Genomic DNA, 18,952 nt, shown 5'->3' with positions numbered 1-18,952 from the left:
GAAGAAGTCAAATTATCACTATCTGCATCTGCAGCTACTTATGCAGCCCAAAGAACTCCACCAGAGAACTCCTATAGATGATAAACAACTTCAGCAAAGGGTCTGGATATAGAATTAACTCAAGCAAATCAATATCCTTCCTAAACTCAAAGGATAAACAGGCCGAGAATGAAATTAGGGAAAGGACACCCTTCACAATAGCCTCAAACAATATAAAGTATCTTGGTGTGACTCTAACCAAACAAGTGAAAGATCTGTATGACAAGAACTTCAAGTCTCAGAAGAATGAAATCAAAGAAAACCTCAGAAGATGGAAAAATCTTCCTGACTTAGCATTGCGGTTGCTTTCTTAATTAACTTCAAAGAAATTTTGTGTTAAATATCTTCAAAATAATGAAAAATTCAAAGCTAACCAAATTAAAAAAACAAACTCTATGCTTGTTGTACTGCAAATGTAATATTTTTAACATTGTAAATTCATCAGTATATATCCCATGACATTCCACTAAGATAAGAAAGTAGTCTCTCCCTGTCTTTCAAAAGATTCCAATGCCTGTTTGATTGTATATAAGCATTTGTTGTCTATTTCAAATATTTAACTGGTAAAGCTATTAGACTTTAGACTATCAGCTATTAGACTACTCTATAGTCTAAATTTAAGCATCTTTCTGCATAGTAGCTATTTCATTTTATGCAGAACCACCACAATATGTGTTAGAAAAAAAGATGCATAAAGGCTCCCTAAACTTCATTGATTTTCGACTGAAAATGGTCTATTGCGTTGTGAGTCTCCTTAACATGAAGAAGCTAGAGTCTAGAACATATTGGCCTGTAGGTACAACTGTTGTGGGGATGTTTTGATTCTTAAGTAATATAGGATGGCCCAGCTCACTGTGAGTAATATCATCACTAGGCCGGTAGTCCTTAGAAACATAAGAAAACTATCTAAGCATGAGACTTTGAATGAACCTGAGGGTGGACCAGCATTCCTTTTTCATTTCTGCTGCATATTCCTGCCTTGAGTACTTTTCCGGATTTCCCTCAATGATGAGCAATGACCTAGAATGTGAGGCAAATAGAGCCCTTTCTTCATAATGCTGTTTTTATTCTGAGTGTTTTATCAACACAAAAGCAAACTAGAAGAGAATATTTGCATAAACAGGAAATGGTGTTTGGCCCCGGAGAAACAACTATTGTCCTTTAGACATGCACAGGAAAAATGAATATGTAGTGTGATTCCCAGTAATGAAATAAGAGTTAGTTCTGTTTACTTTGAGATGTTCTGATATTGTGTTCCTATAACTTATGTCTCAGTTAGAGGGAAGACTCTTTAGTTAATGTATCCCTGAACAGATCCACTAGTTTTATATTGCCATTGATGCCTGTATGTTGATGTAGGACTGTGTGTGAACTTGAGGACATAGTGTTCATTTCACATTGTATACATAAGATTCTTTATGAATGCAGAGAAAAGAATTTATACTCATTGTAGTTATATTTCACATAGTAAGATTGTATTTTTCTCACAGTCAAAACTGTAAATCACATGGTACATTATTATGATAAATGTTTGCTTTTTCAGCTCCTTATGAAGGGGAATCACACTGAATGCCATATTTTCACTGGTAGTAATGATTGGCCTAGGAAGATTCTAAAAACTAATGGGAAACTATCCCCTTCCCATGACAGCTGGTGTGAGTGGTGAAGGTCCTAATGTAGATGTGGAAAGATAGTTTGCAACACTTGGATACCCTCTTGTCCATTATCTCCTTACTTGAAGGCACAGGTAGAAACCACCGATTCTTTTCCCTGTGAAATCGTTTGTTGAATTCAAATTCATGTCTTAGAATTGAAAGCCTTCTTACATGGTATCTAATAGATAAGAAAATTACTCTTTAACATTGAGAAAACCTTGTCCAGATGACAGTTTGAAACCATCTGGGATTTGCACACTTGTGCTGTATTTCAAGAAAAGCAAGCATTCTTTAAAATAATAGCTGCAACTTCAAGTCTAGAAACACGCACATGCCTCCTTCCTTCCACTGTTCATGTGAGAACAACTTCACGACTGTGTGAAAATGAAGAACTAGAGAATATCATTTATACAAAAGAAATAGTAATTCTTTATGACAAATCACTGCTATAGTCAATCAGAGTTAGTAATTTTACCAAGCAAAACAGATTAAATACTTCTGGGGTATCAAGCAACCTCCAACAAATCCATGTTCTTGAGGACATAATTAATTGAAACAATTTTTAAATTCTAACAGTCATGAATAAGAATCTCTAATATTACAGTCTCAAACTCTATAAGTAAACAAAGATAGGACAGCAGGGAGATACAAACATAAGAACAATTGCAATTATTTGTTTTGATAGCTTGAAGGACTAGACATTTGGATAGGGTCTTGCAGCGAGGTGTTCTACTGGTATGCACTCCCAGCCATCTTTCAGTTGTTCTTGGCAGAGTCTTACTAAGATATTATATTTTCAAGGAGTAATAATTATAATTTTATGAGTCCTACTTTAAAATATTTTTCTCAAAGTGAACACTATTTTACAGAGATTTGGTAGATATATTTTACAGAGAATGAAAATCGTGTGGAATTTTTATTTAATGTACTATTATAAAAAATTTAGAGCTCAAATAATAGTAGAGAGGACAATATAATTAAAATTCACATAGCCGTGATGAAATTTAATTATTTAATAATTATATAATTTTGTTATGGCTATTGTTTTTGGTGAATTGTCTTAAATAAATAATGGAAATTAATACTTTTCTTTTGAAACACCCCAGAATGTGACTTTAAACAGTACATTTTCCTACAGAACATAATTAAATTTTAAACAGTTAATAAACATACAATATTGACATAATAACTATTGTACATGAAGTTTCTCAAATAGTCTGGGAAACTTCTTTAATTTTTATTTGCTGATATAAGGGTATATAGACTATTTCAGAAGAGGAAGTTAACCAGACAGAGGGGGAAACAATTGGAGTATTTAGGCAGACAAATGCAATAATTATATATTCTTATAATATGTATTATATATGGTATATTTACATATATGACATATTATATACAATCATGATGATGCCTATTATTTCATATAATCCATCCAACATAATTAAAACTTTTAAAAGTTCATGAATTGCATTTTGGGTTGGTTAGATTATATTTGTCTTACTCTAGAAACAGCTCCCGCACTCCTAATTCCTTAGGATATCCACTGGGTTATTATATCACTATCACCTACCCTATCTTATAAATAAGATATTTTTAATGGGACTGATTTTTAATGAAATCCTCAAAACTTTAGTGTTCTGTACCTATACATACACTTTCTCTCTCTCTCTCTCTCTCTCTCTCTCTCTCTCTCTCTCTCTCTCTCTCACACACACACACACACACACACACACACACACACACACACACACGCACATCCAGACACACACACGCACACACACAGACAAACACACTCATACAAACACACATCACTCTTCATTCTGTAATTGAGGACATTGTTTCTTTTTCATATTAGCTTCAAAACAATTTTAAATTTGTATTTGTCCTTTAACTTAGCTTTACTTCTGATTTGAATAGTTGCATTATTTCCATGTTTGTCTTATCCATTCTCTTTAATTTTCATAATCACAGTCTCATTTCCCTTCATGCATATGTATCAATGATAATAGGTTTCATGAGTATCATATCATTTGATCACATTGCAAAATATATAGTAGTTTGAAGATGCATGATTAACTTTGTCTTATGGATAAATAACCTTGTTATAGATTTCATTTTTCTACTTCCTAGAGGAAAATAGTATGCTTCCTCCTTGTTAGTATGCATGTTGTTTGCATTTAACTTATTGCTCCTGTATGTAGCATATTTGTCCTTCACTTCCTGGTAGACATTTTGTCTTTACAATGTATACAAAAGTTTTTGTTTGCTTAGCATAGTTTTATTTTTCCTTCTGCACACAACCTATGACCCATCTTCATTTATGAACTTGAGTTTTAACCAGGAACATGGAAGTATACTTGCTGTGTCATTGAACAAGTACATAGTACATGAGGATTTAACTAGTGCTTTGCTGAAGACAGTATGCAATGTTTGCCAAGCCTTACAGAGATAAAGTGTAAATGTCCCTAATTCTTGACAGTCATGTCAGTACTTTCCAGAATGTACACATTTTTTAACTGTGGGTTTATTTTGTGTTTTTCCGATCACTGATGAGTTTGAATACCTCATAGATTACTATTTAAGTTGAAACATATGAAATGGTTGCTGTCCAAAAATATAGTAGTGGCATTATAGTTAAACTTATAGTATTGTGATTTCTTCTATTCCAAATAGCATGGTTATTTCTCTTCTGCACGTTTAGTAAGCTGTTTTGTTTATCTTATTTGCAATGACTTCCCATTATGTCCCTGTTCATCAATTATATTAGATACTGTATTTTCTTGCCTTCTCTCACTTTTATCTTACATTTCGGTGCTAGTTCTTTTTACACCACAAAGTCTTCCTTTTGTCTCAGTATTAGAGTAATGAAAGTTTTTACTTGACAAATAGTGTTTTAAACATTTCTACATTAAGTTTTAATTATCACTTTAATCGTGAAGAAACTGAGGTACAGAGAAACAAAAGGTTTCCCTGAGTATGCATAGCTATGGACTGTTATTCTTAACTCATAATCAACAACTTTTTTCTTGTGTGTTTTAAAATAGTTTTTGTGTTGTTTTGTTTTGTTTTTGTTTTTCATGTGGTCTCATTTTGTAGACAGTGTTGGCTTTGAACTCAGAGATCAACCTGTCTTTGTTTCTCAATTGCTAGGATTAAACATCTTGAATTACTATTCCCTGCCTAAAGCTTTTTTCTCCTTTGTGGTACTTTACATTTATGCCTACTATATTATAATATTTCTAGGTTTTACCTTTGATGTGAATTAGGCAAATATTTTATTTTAAAGTTCATTTACAAGGTTTTATACCTTTTCTGTTGGTGAAATTTTCCTTTGTATGGACTCGTTTTACTTCACTGGTTTGAATTTTCATTCCTAGGTCGTGACTATAATACCATGTGAAGAAAGGATGCTTCCCTATATTGCCCACTTCTTTTTGAGGCTGACTTTATTATTCATATACATCATTCATTCATATTATTTTAAAGTAACTTAAAATATCTTTTAGAAAATCAGAGAAAATACACATAAGCAATGGTTTTTACCATCAAAATAAAATTTTGATAAGAGCCCAACTTGGGAAGGCAGGCCCTGAAATTGAATCAACACAAAGGACAGTTAATGCCATCCTGAATATGGTCATTCTCCAAGATGCACAAAGGGGTTAAGAGTTCACTTGTGTGAATTGTTTACAGAATGAGCATGGGAAGTCCCTTCACCTCTGAGGTTGAGAAAGAGACCTTACCAGTGCCTGCAAAGGACAGCAACAAGGATCTGCATTTTAGAAGAAATGTTGCAAAAGAATATGAAAATTTTTCAAATGATATACAGTGAATACAGAAACAGGTTACAAACACGTTAAACAGAACATAGGGACACCATCCACCCTAGTGTTTCAACTGAATTAAAAGAAGTCAGGTAAATTTTCAAACCATATATGAATGACATATATTAATAGAAATAAAAGAAAAGGTGAAATTTTCAGATATAAGGGCAAACATTGAAAGAAAAATATTTTAAAGCTTTTACAAAATCGACTAATTGAGTGAAATGATACTTAATACACATTACATAGAGACAGAAGTAAATAGATTAAATAATTAAAATAAAGGGTTTAAAATTGTTGGCAGTAGAAGTCAGGCAAGGAAAAGTATAGTATGTATAACACAAGAGCAGAAAGAAGAGAATCAAGTCAAGGCATAGACAAAACTGTCAACTGCAACTGAGAAATTTAGCTAGTATATTTAAAATGTAAAAATGACAAGACATAATGTACCTGATAATTCACAAATAAGTGGCAAATTTCAAAATAGATCTTAATAAAATGATTAATTCTAAAAGAGTAAAAAGCATTATTTCAACATTTCTGAAAAGGAGAAATGTTATTCAGTAATGGTTAAAAAGATCACTTAGTTTATGAAGGAAAGAAAATCAGATTGGTTTTAGAGTTCTTTTTCAGATTTTTTTAATACCAAGAAATTATAGAGTAATATCATTTATATTTAAAATAGTCAAGTATTCTTTTGAGATTATTGGCAAATATTTGATACTGAAGAACTTCAAGAATCTTGCTTCTTTGTAAGGACTTTGAAGAATCATCTAGAAACTTAGGGTGAACATTCTGGGCACTAATCTGTTAATCTTTGCCTGGGATCATTGAAAAATAATCAATATATCTGAACTTATTCCTAAAACTAAATTGTAGGAATATGGATGACAAAATATATAATGAAAATTATTGCCACTGCCAGATATTATAGTTGGTGGAGAAAGAACTCAGCAGAATAAGCTATCAAATTTACCCCACAGATATCAAGCAGGACAATATTAGTTTAAAATTCTTAATAAGGAATAAATACAAATGTTAATTTTTTATTCAATATTATTAAAAAGAAGTAAAAGTACTGATTAAAAATTATTTAGGGTGCATTTTAATAATATGACAATTTAGCTGAATAATAGTGAGTTCTCTCTAGTGACCTAGTTAGCCACAGGTTTATGACCCAATTAATACTACCAGACATAGTTGAATTTTATGGGGGCAAGCCTTAAATCTAAGTAGAAAACTGTCTCAATCGTCACACAAGGCTCTCGTAAGGCTAGTAGTATTGTAGTTTGCAAGGTTCAAAGATGAGGAATAGTACTAATAATTTTCTTACCTGGTAGCATGGCACTCATCAAGTTCCAACACTATAAAAGGTGCTTAGAAGGACTGAGACTTCCAGGATAATACAAGAATGCTTTTGCCATGTCCTATGACTTGAGAATATAGTATTTTCAACTGAAGGGTCTTACTCTTAAGTTTTGGATAGTAACTAAAGGCAATGGAAATTGTCTGTATTATTTTGGTGGTGTCTGTGGTACCCACTGATCAAAGATTGGAAAAGAGGTATTCCACATCTGTCACTGGGTGTTGTTTTTTTTTGTTGTTGTTGTTGTTGTTGTTGTTTGTGGGTTTTTTGATAGCCTATTAGCTGACTTTATCTAGTTTTATTTATATTCCAAATGTTGCCCACTGCTGATCTCCCCTCCAAGAGTTTTTCATCCCAACTCCCCTCCTCTTCACATCTGAGAGGGTGCTCTTCCTCTAGTCTTCTGGTATCCCTTTTCCATATGGCATTAAGTCTCTAAAAATTAGGTGCATCCTCTCTTACTGAGGCCAGACAAGTCAGTCCTCTACTACATAATGTGCCAGGGGCCTTGAACCAGCCCATGTATGCTCTTTGGTTGGTAGCTTAGTCTCTGATTCTAGGTTAGTTGGCACTGTTAGTCTTCCTATGGGGTTGCCATGCATTCAGTTCCTTCTGTCCTTCCCCTAACACTTCTACAGTTGTTACAGACCTGAGTATAACAGTTGTCTGTAAGCATCTGAATCTGTCATAGTCAGATGATTGTAGAGCTTCTCTGAGGACAACCATGATAGGATCCTGTCTGTAAGCACAACCTGGCATCAGTAATAATGTCAGGATTTTGTACCTGCCCAAGGGATGGATTGCAAGTTGGGATGGCCTTTCTGTCAGTCTCTGCTCCATTGTCTTTGCATTTCTTTTAGACAGGAACAATCTTGGGTCAAAATTTTGGAAGCTGGGTTGTTGATCTCAACCCTCTACTGGGGGCCCTGTCTATTTACTGGACCCTTGGTAGAGGGTAAACAGTTCTTAACCAAAGACTCACAACTATTTAAAGTGTGGAGGATAAGAGATTTTACAGTATCTAGTCTTAAATGAACACTCAAAAATCTATATTCTATGCCTTCCCTACAAGTCTCAAAGGTCATTATGCATTGGTAGGAGGTTTGAAAAATTCCAAGTATCTGAAGTTAGCAAAACTATGGTGAATCAATGTCTTTGAGTCATAATAGTGATGTTGCATGAGTAAAATCACAGCAATGATAACTATACATACAATAGTTGTCCACAATTTAGCCAACAATAATTTTAAAAGGGACAGGTTAAGGTTTGAGAAGTACCACACATACCTGAGCAGTTATTGTCAATTGATGACTACTGGGGTAGAGGGCATCAGTTTACAATGGATCTTGTTCTTGGTTTGCTGCTTATTTTCTATAGGATGGTCCAATATCCACATACATATTGAAAGTACAATGTAGGTTCTGTGAAGTTAAAAAAGATTACATGAAAAAAGGGGGAGGGGGTAGACTTGATCAAGACACATTATGTTCATGTATAAAATTCTCAAACAAAACAGCAAAATTATTAATGTAGCAAATAAAAATGACAGCACAAAATTTCCTAAATATCAAAATAAATTTAGAATTTGGGGTGCGTCTGTCTTTTCTGCATAAAAACAGAATACCAGAGTTTTATTCCATAAGAATTGGGCTAAAGGAGGAGTGCAATTAAAAACAATGACTTTATGAAATTCTTAGGCAAATGGATAGAACTATAAAATATATCATTCTGAGTGTAGTAACCCAAGCACAAAAGAACACACACGGTATGCACTCACTGATAAGTGGATATTAGCACCAAAACTTGGAATACCCAAGATACAACTCACAGACCACATGAAGCTCAAGAAGAAGGAAGACCAAAGTATGGATACTTTGATCTTTCTAAGAAGGTGGATCAAAATACCCATGGTTCACAGCCAACCAATGGACTGAGCACAGGGTCCCCGGTGGAGGAGCTAGAGAAAGGACACAAGGAGGTGAAGGAGTTTGCAGCACCTTAGGAGGAACAACAATATGAACCACTCAGTACCCCTAGAGCTCCCAGGGGCTAAAGCACCAGAGTTCATATAGAGTTCATTATATGGCTCCAGCCATATAAGTAGCAGAGGATGGCCTTGTCGGGTATCAATGGGAGGAGAGGCCCTTGGTCTGTAGGCTCGATGGCCCAGTGGAGGAGAATGCCAGGATGGGGAAGCAGGTGGGCAGGTGGGTGGGTGGGTGGGTGGACTGGGGAACACCCTCATAGAAGCAGGAGGAGGGGGGATGGGATCAGGGATTTCAGAGGGGAAACCAGGAAAGGGACAACATTTGGAATGTAAAAAACGAAAACACCTAACATTTTTGTTAAATGATCAATGTGACTTTTCTGAGAATAAACTCTGCTAGAACAAAGGTTAGAGCAGATAGGTCTAAACAACAACAAAGGATTTTACAAAGGGTCAGGAACCAATGCTAGTAGCTTAGACACTATGATGATAATGAATATTTGAAAAGTGGTCACATTTTAGAAGTGCAATTCACCCTTCATATTCATTGGCTCTATGTCCATATAGCATCAAATAAAAAGTCAGCTAACGATTGCAAATTGGTACATCCACTCTGGAAAGCAGTCTGGTGGTTCCTCCGAAAACTGGGCACCTCACTTCCAGAAGATCCTGCTATACCACTCCTGGGCATATACCCAGAGGACTCCCCACCATGTAATAAGGATACATGCTCTACTATGTTCATAGCAGCCCTATTTATAATTGCCAGATGCTGGAAAGAACCCAGGTATCCCTCAACAGAAGAGTGGATGCAAAAAATGTGGTATATCTACACAATGGAGTACTATTCAGCCATTAGAAACAATGAATTCATGAAATTCTTAGGCAAATGGATGGAGCTAGAGAACATCATACTAAGTGAGGTAACCCAGACTCAAAAGGTGAATCATGGTATGCACTCACTAATAAGTGGTTATTAACCTAGAAAACTGGAATACCCAAAACATAATCCACACATCAAATGAGGTACAAGAAGAAAGGAGGAGTGGCCCCTGGTTCTGGAAAGAGTCAGTGAAACAGTATTCGGCAAAACCAGAACGGGGAAGTGGGAAGGGGTGGGTGGGAGGACAGGGGAAGAGAAGGGGGCTTACGGGACTTTCGGGGATTGGGGGGGCTAGAAAAGGGGAAATCATTTGAAATGTAAATAAATTATATTAAATAAAAAAAAATTAAAAAAAAGTCAGCTAACCACTGTGCCAATTTGAAATATCTATAGCAGAGCTATAAAAAACATTGTAAGACATTTGAGATAGATATAATCCTTTAACTAAGTAAAACATGAACGATATTCTACAAATATAATTACTAACTTAATTTATTCTTAAAATAATTTCTATTATTTACAATTTACACAATTCTAAATTCTAACAATTTACATTAAATTAATCTTTTGTAATATCCCTTTAAATCTTATTTTCTGGGATTTTTGTCTGTTAATATTCTTTATTCTTAATATAGTTTAAAATATTATATATTTTTAAATGGAATTTGACACAATGAAAGTAGTCACAATTTCGATCTTTTTATTTATTTTCACATCTTACTGGAAACCCCCATATAGATTATGGTGGTGACAATCTTATCATAAAGAGAGTCATTATGATATATTTGATATTTCTCTATAGTAAGAGTATCAGCCTACTTCTAGTCTGTTAGTATCAGCACCCTTTACTTTTAGTCTGCCATTGCTAAATAGTTAAGTCAAAGAATTTGATTATCAGAAGTGCCACAAAATTACTGGTTTAAGACATGGTATGTACTAGAATAAAGGTTTCTATAAAAAGAAACTTCACATAAATCTCTTAAAGGTTTTGGAGTTAGAACATATTTTCCGCTCCTCCATAGAATTCTGTTCCTCTACACAGTTTAAGAAAAGCAGACAACCGTGAAGTGAAAACAGCTCTTTGTTATGCTTTTAATATCTTCTTCCCACATTTCACACACTTAATATATTTTCTTTTTTCACATGTTTGACCTCATCAAAGCTGGCACAGAACTTTCCCCACAAAATTGGGATAGATATATCATGTATCTACATGAATGCAGTGTAATCCTAATAATATATAGATCATTAATCTCTCTCTCTCTCTCTCTCTCTCTCTCTCTCTCTCTCTCTCACACACACACACACACACACCATTTTACACACATACCATTTAGCAAAGTGTGACAGTTGATTGGTTTTGTGACTAAGTTTTGACGCTTTGTCTTGAGTTATCTTGCCTTGGGCTGTTTGGATAGAGATGCACTACTTAATCAACTAACATCTCACCCTCATTTTCCCGTCTGATGCCCTCCCTGCCTGGCGGTCTCAGAACATACTCACAATGCTGTTTCCTCACCTCGATCTGCTGCTTTCTGACATTGCCTTTTGAGCTTCTTTGCCTCAGTCACTAGCATCACATTAAGCAACCTTTTACAATTATTAGTATTTAGAAATGAATAACCCACAGAGCAATTAAATGTGTTGGCCTTCTTGTAGTCTGTAATTTCCCCTTTCCTCTTAAGTGGAGGACTCCACTCTTCAGTGACATTCTTTTGATTCTTAGGCACTTACAATAAGCATTTTCTTATTTCACTTGATAACCTCTGCTAACCGGGTTTCAGTCTGTGACTCTGTCTTATCACTTTGCCCTAACATAGACCAAGTAATTACTACTCTTACATTTTTCCTTGTAACCACAATTTCCCTGACTTTTTAATGTAATTTCATTGGTGCCCTATACTCAAACTAGGGCATTCTAGGTTTCTGAAGGTGATTGTCTGAGATGAGACATATAATCAGATTCCTGACTATTTTCACAGCACATATTGGATATATTGTACACTAATCTTTGTGCACTGAGAAATGTCAGAACTTTGAAACATTTATTTTAAACAACCAATGTTATTATAAATATTCAGCTTAATTTTTTTATTAAAAGACAACATTTGCATTCTGATGATTTGGACACATAAAAGTTCAGAGAATAAAGTGACAACTCATGAGCATTTTACTTATTTTTGTGTGTATATTTTAATGAATTTCTTTTTTTTTATTCAATATAATTTATTTACATTTCAAACGATTTCCCCTTTTCTAGCCCCCCCACTCCCCGAAAGTCCCGCAAGCCCCCTTCTCTTCCCCTGTCCTCCCACCCACCCCTTCCCACTTCCCCGTTCTGGTTTTGCTGAATACTGTTTCACTGAGTCTTTCCAGAACCAGGGGCCACTCCTCCTTTCTTCTTGTACCTCATTTGATGTGTGGATTATGTTTTGGGTATTCCAGTTTTCTAGGTTAATATCCACTTATTAGTGAGTGCATACCATGATTCACCTTTTGAGTCTGGGTTACCTCACTTAGTATGATATTCTCTAGCTCCATCCATTTGCCTAAGAATTTCATGAATTCATTGTTTCTAATGGCTGAATAGTACTCCATTGTGTAGATATACCACATTTTTTGCATCCACTCTTCTGTTGAGGGATACCTGGGTTCTTTCCAGCATCTGGCAATTACAAATAGGGCTGCTATGAACATAGTAGAACATGTATCCTTATTACATGGTGGGGAGTCTTCTGGGTATATGCCCAGGAGTGGTATAGCAGGATCTTCTGGAAGTGAGGTGCCCAGTTTTCGGAGGAACCGCCAGACTGGAAATGAATTTCTTTTAATAAAAAGAAATGATGTTAGAAAAAATACAAGAAAGAAGAAAAACAGTATCAAAACAAAATTTCTATTTTCTTTTGAAAAGTACTATGTGGCCTTCATTACTCATCATATAATATACAGAGAGAGAATTTGTCTTGATTTTTTGGAAGTGCATGTATTTCTGCCCAATGAAGTTCTTACTCTCATAAACAGTCAATGAATGGGATTTGATGTGTAGTAGGAAAGGGTGGTTTCTTTTCCTCCTATTGATTTTCTTCTCTAATCACAGATTGTTCCAAGAAGGTGTAAAACAGTAGTTAAATTGATGTTCACAAATCAATTTTTTAATTATATGGAGACTAAAATAAGTAAACTTGCTCTGATTAGGTTATGGAAGATGTGGTGCATCCAGCAGTTGCATAGACACTCCCAGGAAGAAATGCAATTGTCCAGCAGGAACCTGGTCCCAGTGGGTATGTTTTGATAGTATGCATTTTTAATCATTTTCCAGGAATATATAGGATCATGATTGACAATTTAAAATGTAAATATGTTGCTAAGGCAGCACCAGGGCAAGAGTGGTGCAGAGGAGAATGAAGAAGATTAAGGAACTGCCAATGATCATAATTGCTCATGTACCTGAGTACCTCTGCACTACAGTCTGTGTTATCTTCTCTCTGTGGGTCTAAGAGTCTGATGTGATCACACTGACAATCAAAAAGGCACTGCCTTACTTTTTGCTGTAAAGACAAAGTTTCTTTTTATTTACCTTTGTTAGTCACTTGAGAATGGCACTGACTGAAGGAAAGGCAGGATAAATATCCTGATAATCAGCATCAAAAACAGTGCAATGTAGTTTTTAAATGTTGATATAAGCCCCTAGCCTCTTTGCCTCTGCTCTACAAAATTAGTATAGTGTATTTTAGAAAATTCCAACGGAAAAAGAAAAAATTTAAATTATGCATATCAACTTTATACAGAAATAATATCTGATAATATGTTTTTACTCTTTCAAAATAATTACTTATATGTTAAACATAAAATCCATCAAAATTTAATTGTATAAAGCAGATGCAGGTATAATCTGCAGTATGGGTCATGTCATGTCATGAACAGATTCTGGAGTCGTAAAGATACATCGTAATACAGATATTGAGAATTTTGTGAACTCAATGTTATAAACAATGATGGAGTTTATTAAGCGATCAAAATTCTAGACTTCAGATTTGCAGATACAGAATAGAAGTGTCTGATCATTAACATTTTAGTCTAAAAAGATAGTTAAGTTACTTATTTTCTTCTTTTCATGTGTGTATTTCCACTGATGTCAAAGTAATGTGATTTATTTTTTGCATTTGTTACATTCTACTTCACTGTGTGTGTGATATCCATCATTTCAAAAGCAATTGGTGTTTTAGTCAAACACTTTACATTATCATGTTTTTACTTTATCAAGATAAGCTTCCAAAAATAAAATTTATTTATAATAAAGATACAGAGGAATAGTATGTTAATATTTAATTACTTAGATAGCTAAAGAAAAGTTTTGAGTTTGTTTATTTGTTAAGGGTACCCTTTTGTAGCCATCCCTGGTAGTTCTGTGCGTTGATTTTACAACATTCATTTTGCATTGATAGCAACTGGATTTTCAGATTTACAGACCTTCTTTTTGGCAGCAGGTTCTCTTTGACAAATCATATTTCATTATTTAGATTAGGAAAGCTAATTTTATAGGTTTTTAAAGAGTGATACACGCATCTATATGAATTTTAATGTTCAGTACTTATTTGTATATCTATATAAGTTTGGTCAAATATAAGAGGATATTTTTGAATTAATTAGAATTGAAACTACAGTTATATATTGTATAAACTATTCACACAGTCAGATAACTAAGGTACAAGCATTTCTCATCATCCTCAAATGTTATATAGTCGCAGTCATAAATATTACCCAAACAATAATCTTTACAGCTTTGAAAACAAGAATCAACGACATTAAGACAGTACTCAGTAGTTCATACAGTGCTGTCTTGAAAAGAGTGTCAATGTATAATAGTCAATCAGAAATAATGTCAATGTTATTCCTCTGTGCTTCACAGTGTAATATGCTTTATGGACTTCTCATAAGTTTTTGTTTGAGGTGTCCAGATTTGGAAAGTCTTCTTTTATACAAATTTTAAGCAAAATTTTTGTTTTTCTTTATCTAATTTTAGTTTTCCCAATACTTATCAATCCTAATATAATTATAAGTCCATTTTCTCCTTTTCGTTTGTGCTAAGCAGGGTTTGTTTGCTCCGTCCAATGGTCTTTTTATTTCTTGTCTTTTTCATCTTTAATTCTAGTTCTAAACTGTATGCTATTAGGTTTTATTGATAGCTACCAAGCAACCCTAGAGAAATTATCATTTAAACATTTAACGTGAGCCTAAACATTTAAAAAATATATTGTGTTTTTCTTCTTTCTTAAAATCTACACCTGATTCATTAGCTAAAATGTTTATTACAGACATTTTTTAAGGAAATTGGTTAACCACTTCTAACTTCTAATTGTGCAAATACTAGTTCTGTCCTTTTGTCATGTTTGGTTTATTGTATGTATTTATAGTAATGAACATATATAGCTCTGAAATGACATGCTGAAGGATCATCATCATCTTGTCATACATGGCCAGTGCCCATTTTTTCTAAAATAGATAGAATACTATTTTTTGTGTTGGTTTGCCTCAAATACTGTCAGTTTAAATATTTCTCAATTGTATGTCTTTTAAGTACTTTTATATAACTGTGGGTAAAGATTCTAATTCACATAATTATGTGGGGTTTCAAAGTTTCTAGGGGAAAGCAAGAGTCAAGCCAAATGAAAATCAACAAAAGGCAACAAAAATCAGCAGGGCGAAAGACTGTGTTCAACACTGACATTATGAAAGTTTTTAAGTAAGAACAAGGACAAAGATCTCTGTTAATATCCTGCCAACTCAGCTTGCAACTGGAAAGTCTGGGTTCAGTTCCCAGTACCACTACTTATTCATGTTACGGTTTTACAGAAGCCACTTAACCTTGTGTAGCCTTTGTGGGATTGCAAAAGTCACTTAACCTTTCAACCTCATTTCCCTCTTCTACTGATTAAAGATAAATAATATATGCTTTGAATAACTGTTGTGAGAATTAACTGGGGAATGTCCACTTAAGTGCTTTGCCTATTGGAAAAATTATGCATTGCACATATGTACACACAGCCAAGCCCAACTAAACACTCAACAGAGTTTTCATTCTAAATGGCAAAGGCCAATTGGATACTTTGAAATTTGATATCCTGAGATGAGTTTAGGCAATGGATGTGATAGAAAATTTAAAATCAATCTTTACATGATGCTCTTACTATGGTAGAAGAAGAAAAAGGACATTTAAAAATTAATATTTAATAGGTACATTAGATAGTTTTATTCATTAAGTCCTTAGAATAGTGAGTATAAGTTTATGTCTCCACTTCACAGATAAGCGAATGTCTGAGAGCTTAATTTTCTAAGCGAGTCATTCAGAATTAATCAGAGACTGCAGAGAAGCTTGGAATCAAATTGAAACCATCATGAACAGAGGGCCTTTCCATCATGTCACTGTCCAACACAACTAGAAAAGGCCACTTACTGCTTCATCAGGTCTTTCTTGGCCACTAAGATAGTCACAAAAATACCAGGAATAGTCTCCCATTACTACATTCTTCAGGATCTCTTTAGTGCAGAAGCCTGACATCAACATTCAATGTAGTTCAATGATATTCTCTGAAAACTAACAGAATAACATGAGACGTTTGAGAATTTGAATCTATATTTTCTAATACACTATGTCAAGTAATATGCCAACATCAATATTGGGACAATGATAAAATAAAATCATTCCTTTATGTGAATTAATCATTTTAAATATCTCTTTCCAGATAGTAGCCTCATACCATGATCTTTATCAGTTAGATTATTAGTAAATGATGCAATAAAGAGGGACAATGAAAATCAAGGTGAGAAAGACATTTAAAAATGTAAAAGTCAAAGGCAAAATGCTATATTAGGAAATATATTCACGCCTCCATGAGAAGGTATAAATTTTGCTTTCCTAATTTGGACCATAAAGTATTTATTTGGTTTAACTGAATTTTTTTAAAAAAGCAATGACAATGAAAATAAGGAATGATCTAGATTCAAATTTCAACCATAATTTGCTTGCCTCTAGTTATTGAAGCCAGCACTTTAAAGGAGTCATTGAAATACAATAGGTAAACCATTGCTATATTCTATTCTCTGCAGCCTCCAGAAGCTTAGCTCTCTGATTCCATGAGCTGAATTAAATGGTTATCAGCATGCCTGTTGTAGGATGTGTGCCTTACCATGTGCTATATGACAAAGTTTAGCAGACTCCTATTGCTGCTTGGTTTTGCAGATTTGTGTACCTTTACAGGAAAGTTTGCCACAAAGTTTTCTCCTTGTTTCTTTTTTTCTAAATTTATTCCTGTTAAGAGGTGAATCTTTATGCACTCTACTCTAATGGAGAGCATCTTCCCTAGGATTTGTTGGAAACTCATGGAGAGCAGATTATTTACGTTGTAAAACTTATCACTTCAGATTTGGTTCACTTGTCTTGTCTGCTTCCTGTCATCCACATTTCTCTTTCACTCACTATGAACCTCACTTTGGCACAGTTGCATGTCTTCAGCTGATGAGATTTTATAGACTCTGGCATGTCTAGGTATGCATAAACCTGCTGCAAAGCTTCAGCTTCTGACACGAGAGAAAAGAATATTAGTTCTTGATTCTTTAGTTTGTGAAAAAAGAAAACACAAGGTTACAATTCACTTATTTCTGAGTCCAAAATATACTTAAAGTACTTGGGAACTGTGGGAGAGACACGGTTGTCTACAAGTCAGAAAAGATCCTTGTTTAAGAAAATAAGAAAATGTCAAAAACTAAAACCAAACAATTTTCTGGAAAGTTAAAAAATGGAAAAAGTTCTGGCTTAGGGACTCAAGATTTCCTAGATGAACAAAAGTTTGAATGCAATGTGCAAATAAACATCATAGGTAGCCTGTTGTCTGAGAAACTGAAATGCATGGTTCTGTAATAATGAAATGGATGTGAACCCTGGCACAGAAGCCTGCTTCTGTGAAAGCAGAGCCACGCAGAGCTCCAAGCATAGCTATGAAGTGAAGCATGTGACCTTCAGGTTTGGGGAAAGTGATATAATATATCAGAGAAAATATACACAAAACATAGACTGTCCATGAGGAAGTAATTGAAAGCAGAGAAATAGTCAAAATATTAGCAATGCACTTATTTAGGAAATGGATCTGGACCAAAATGGTCACTGAAAAGAACTCAGTTCATAGGTAGGTTATAGTCTCAGTATTTAAGCACATGGCAGTGATGGAGACACAACTTTATTAGATTCCACAACTGCACCTTGGGGCAGATCCGGTGCCTACACCCCAACACAGCTTGACTCCCAGGAGGTCTGTCACAATGAGGCTCATAGGTGAGATGCCACTTCTTGGCCTAACTAGGATGCCCAAAAGGCCTACCCAATGCAGTACTTATCCATACTTCCAGAGACAAATCTTTCTTCTAGTTGACAACTGCTCCCAGGGACAGAAGAGGTGCTCCAACCTTCCCCACCATACCCGCACCCAGAGACTCCTGATTGTCAAAAGGGCCATACTAACAAGGCTCACAGATCTGGAGTTTGAGACCCCCACCCACGACCAGAGTCAGCATTACTGGAGGAGGTCCATCATAACCAAGCTCACAGGAGGAACAATGCTCCAGTAAGATACAGCAAGGCCAAGTATCCCCAGAGATAACCAGATGGGAAGAGACAAGCACAAGAACATAAGCAACAAACCCAATGTAACGTGGTAACATCAGAACCCCTGCCATCCACCACAGCAAGCTCTAACACACCTGAAAAACAAGATTCTTACCTAAAATCCCATCTCATGAAGATGACAGAGAACCTTAAGGAGGACACAAATAATTATATTAAAGAAATATAGGTCAACACTGGATAACAGGTAGAAGCCCTTAAAGAGGCTTCTACACATAAATCCCTTAAAGAAATATAGGAAAATATAATCAAACAGGTGACAAAATTGAACCAAACCATCCAGGATCTAAAACTGGAAATAGAAACAATAAACAAATCATAAAGGGAGGCAAACCTGGAAATGGAAAACCTAGGAAAGAGAACAGGAGTTACAAGTGATAGTTGCAAGCATCAGCAACAGAGTATAAAAGATAGAAGAGAGAATATCAGGCGTAGAAGATATTGACATAACAGTCAAAGAAAATTCAAAGCACAAAAAGCTCCTAACCCAAAAGATTCAGGAAACTCAGGACACGATGAAA

The sequence above is a fragment of the Apodemus sylvaticus genome, chromosome 3, assembly GCF_947179515.1.
Source record: "Apodemus sylvaticus chromosome 3, mApoSyl1.1, whole genome shotgun sequence".
Lineage (NCBI taxonomy): Eukaryota > Metazoa > Chordata > Mammalia > Rodentia > Muridae > Apodemus > Apodemus sylvaticus.
This window is presented reverse-complemented; position numbering follows the sequence as displayed.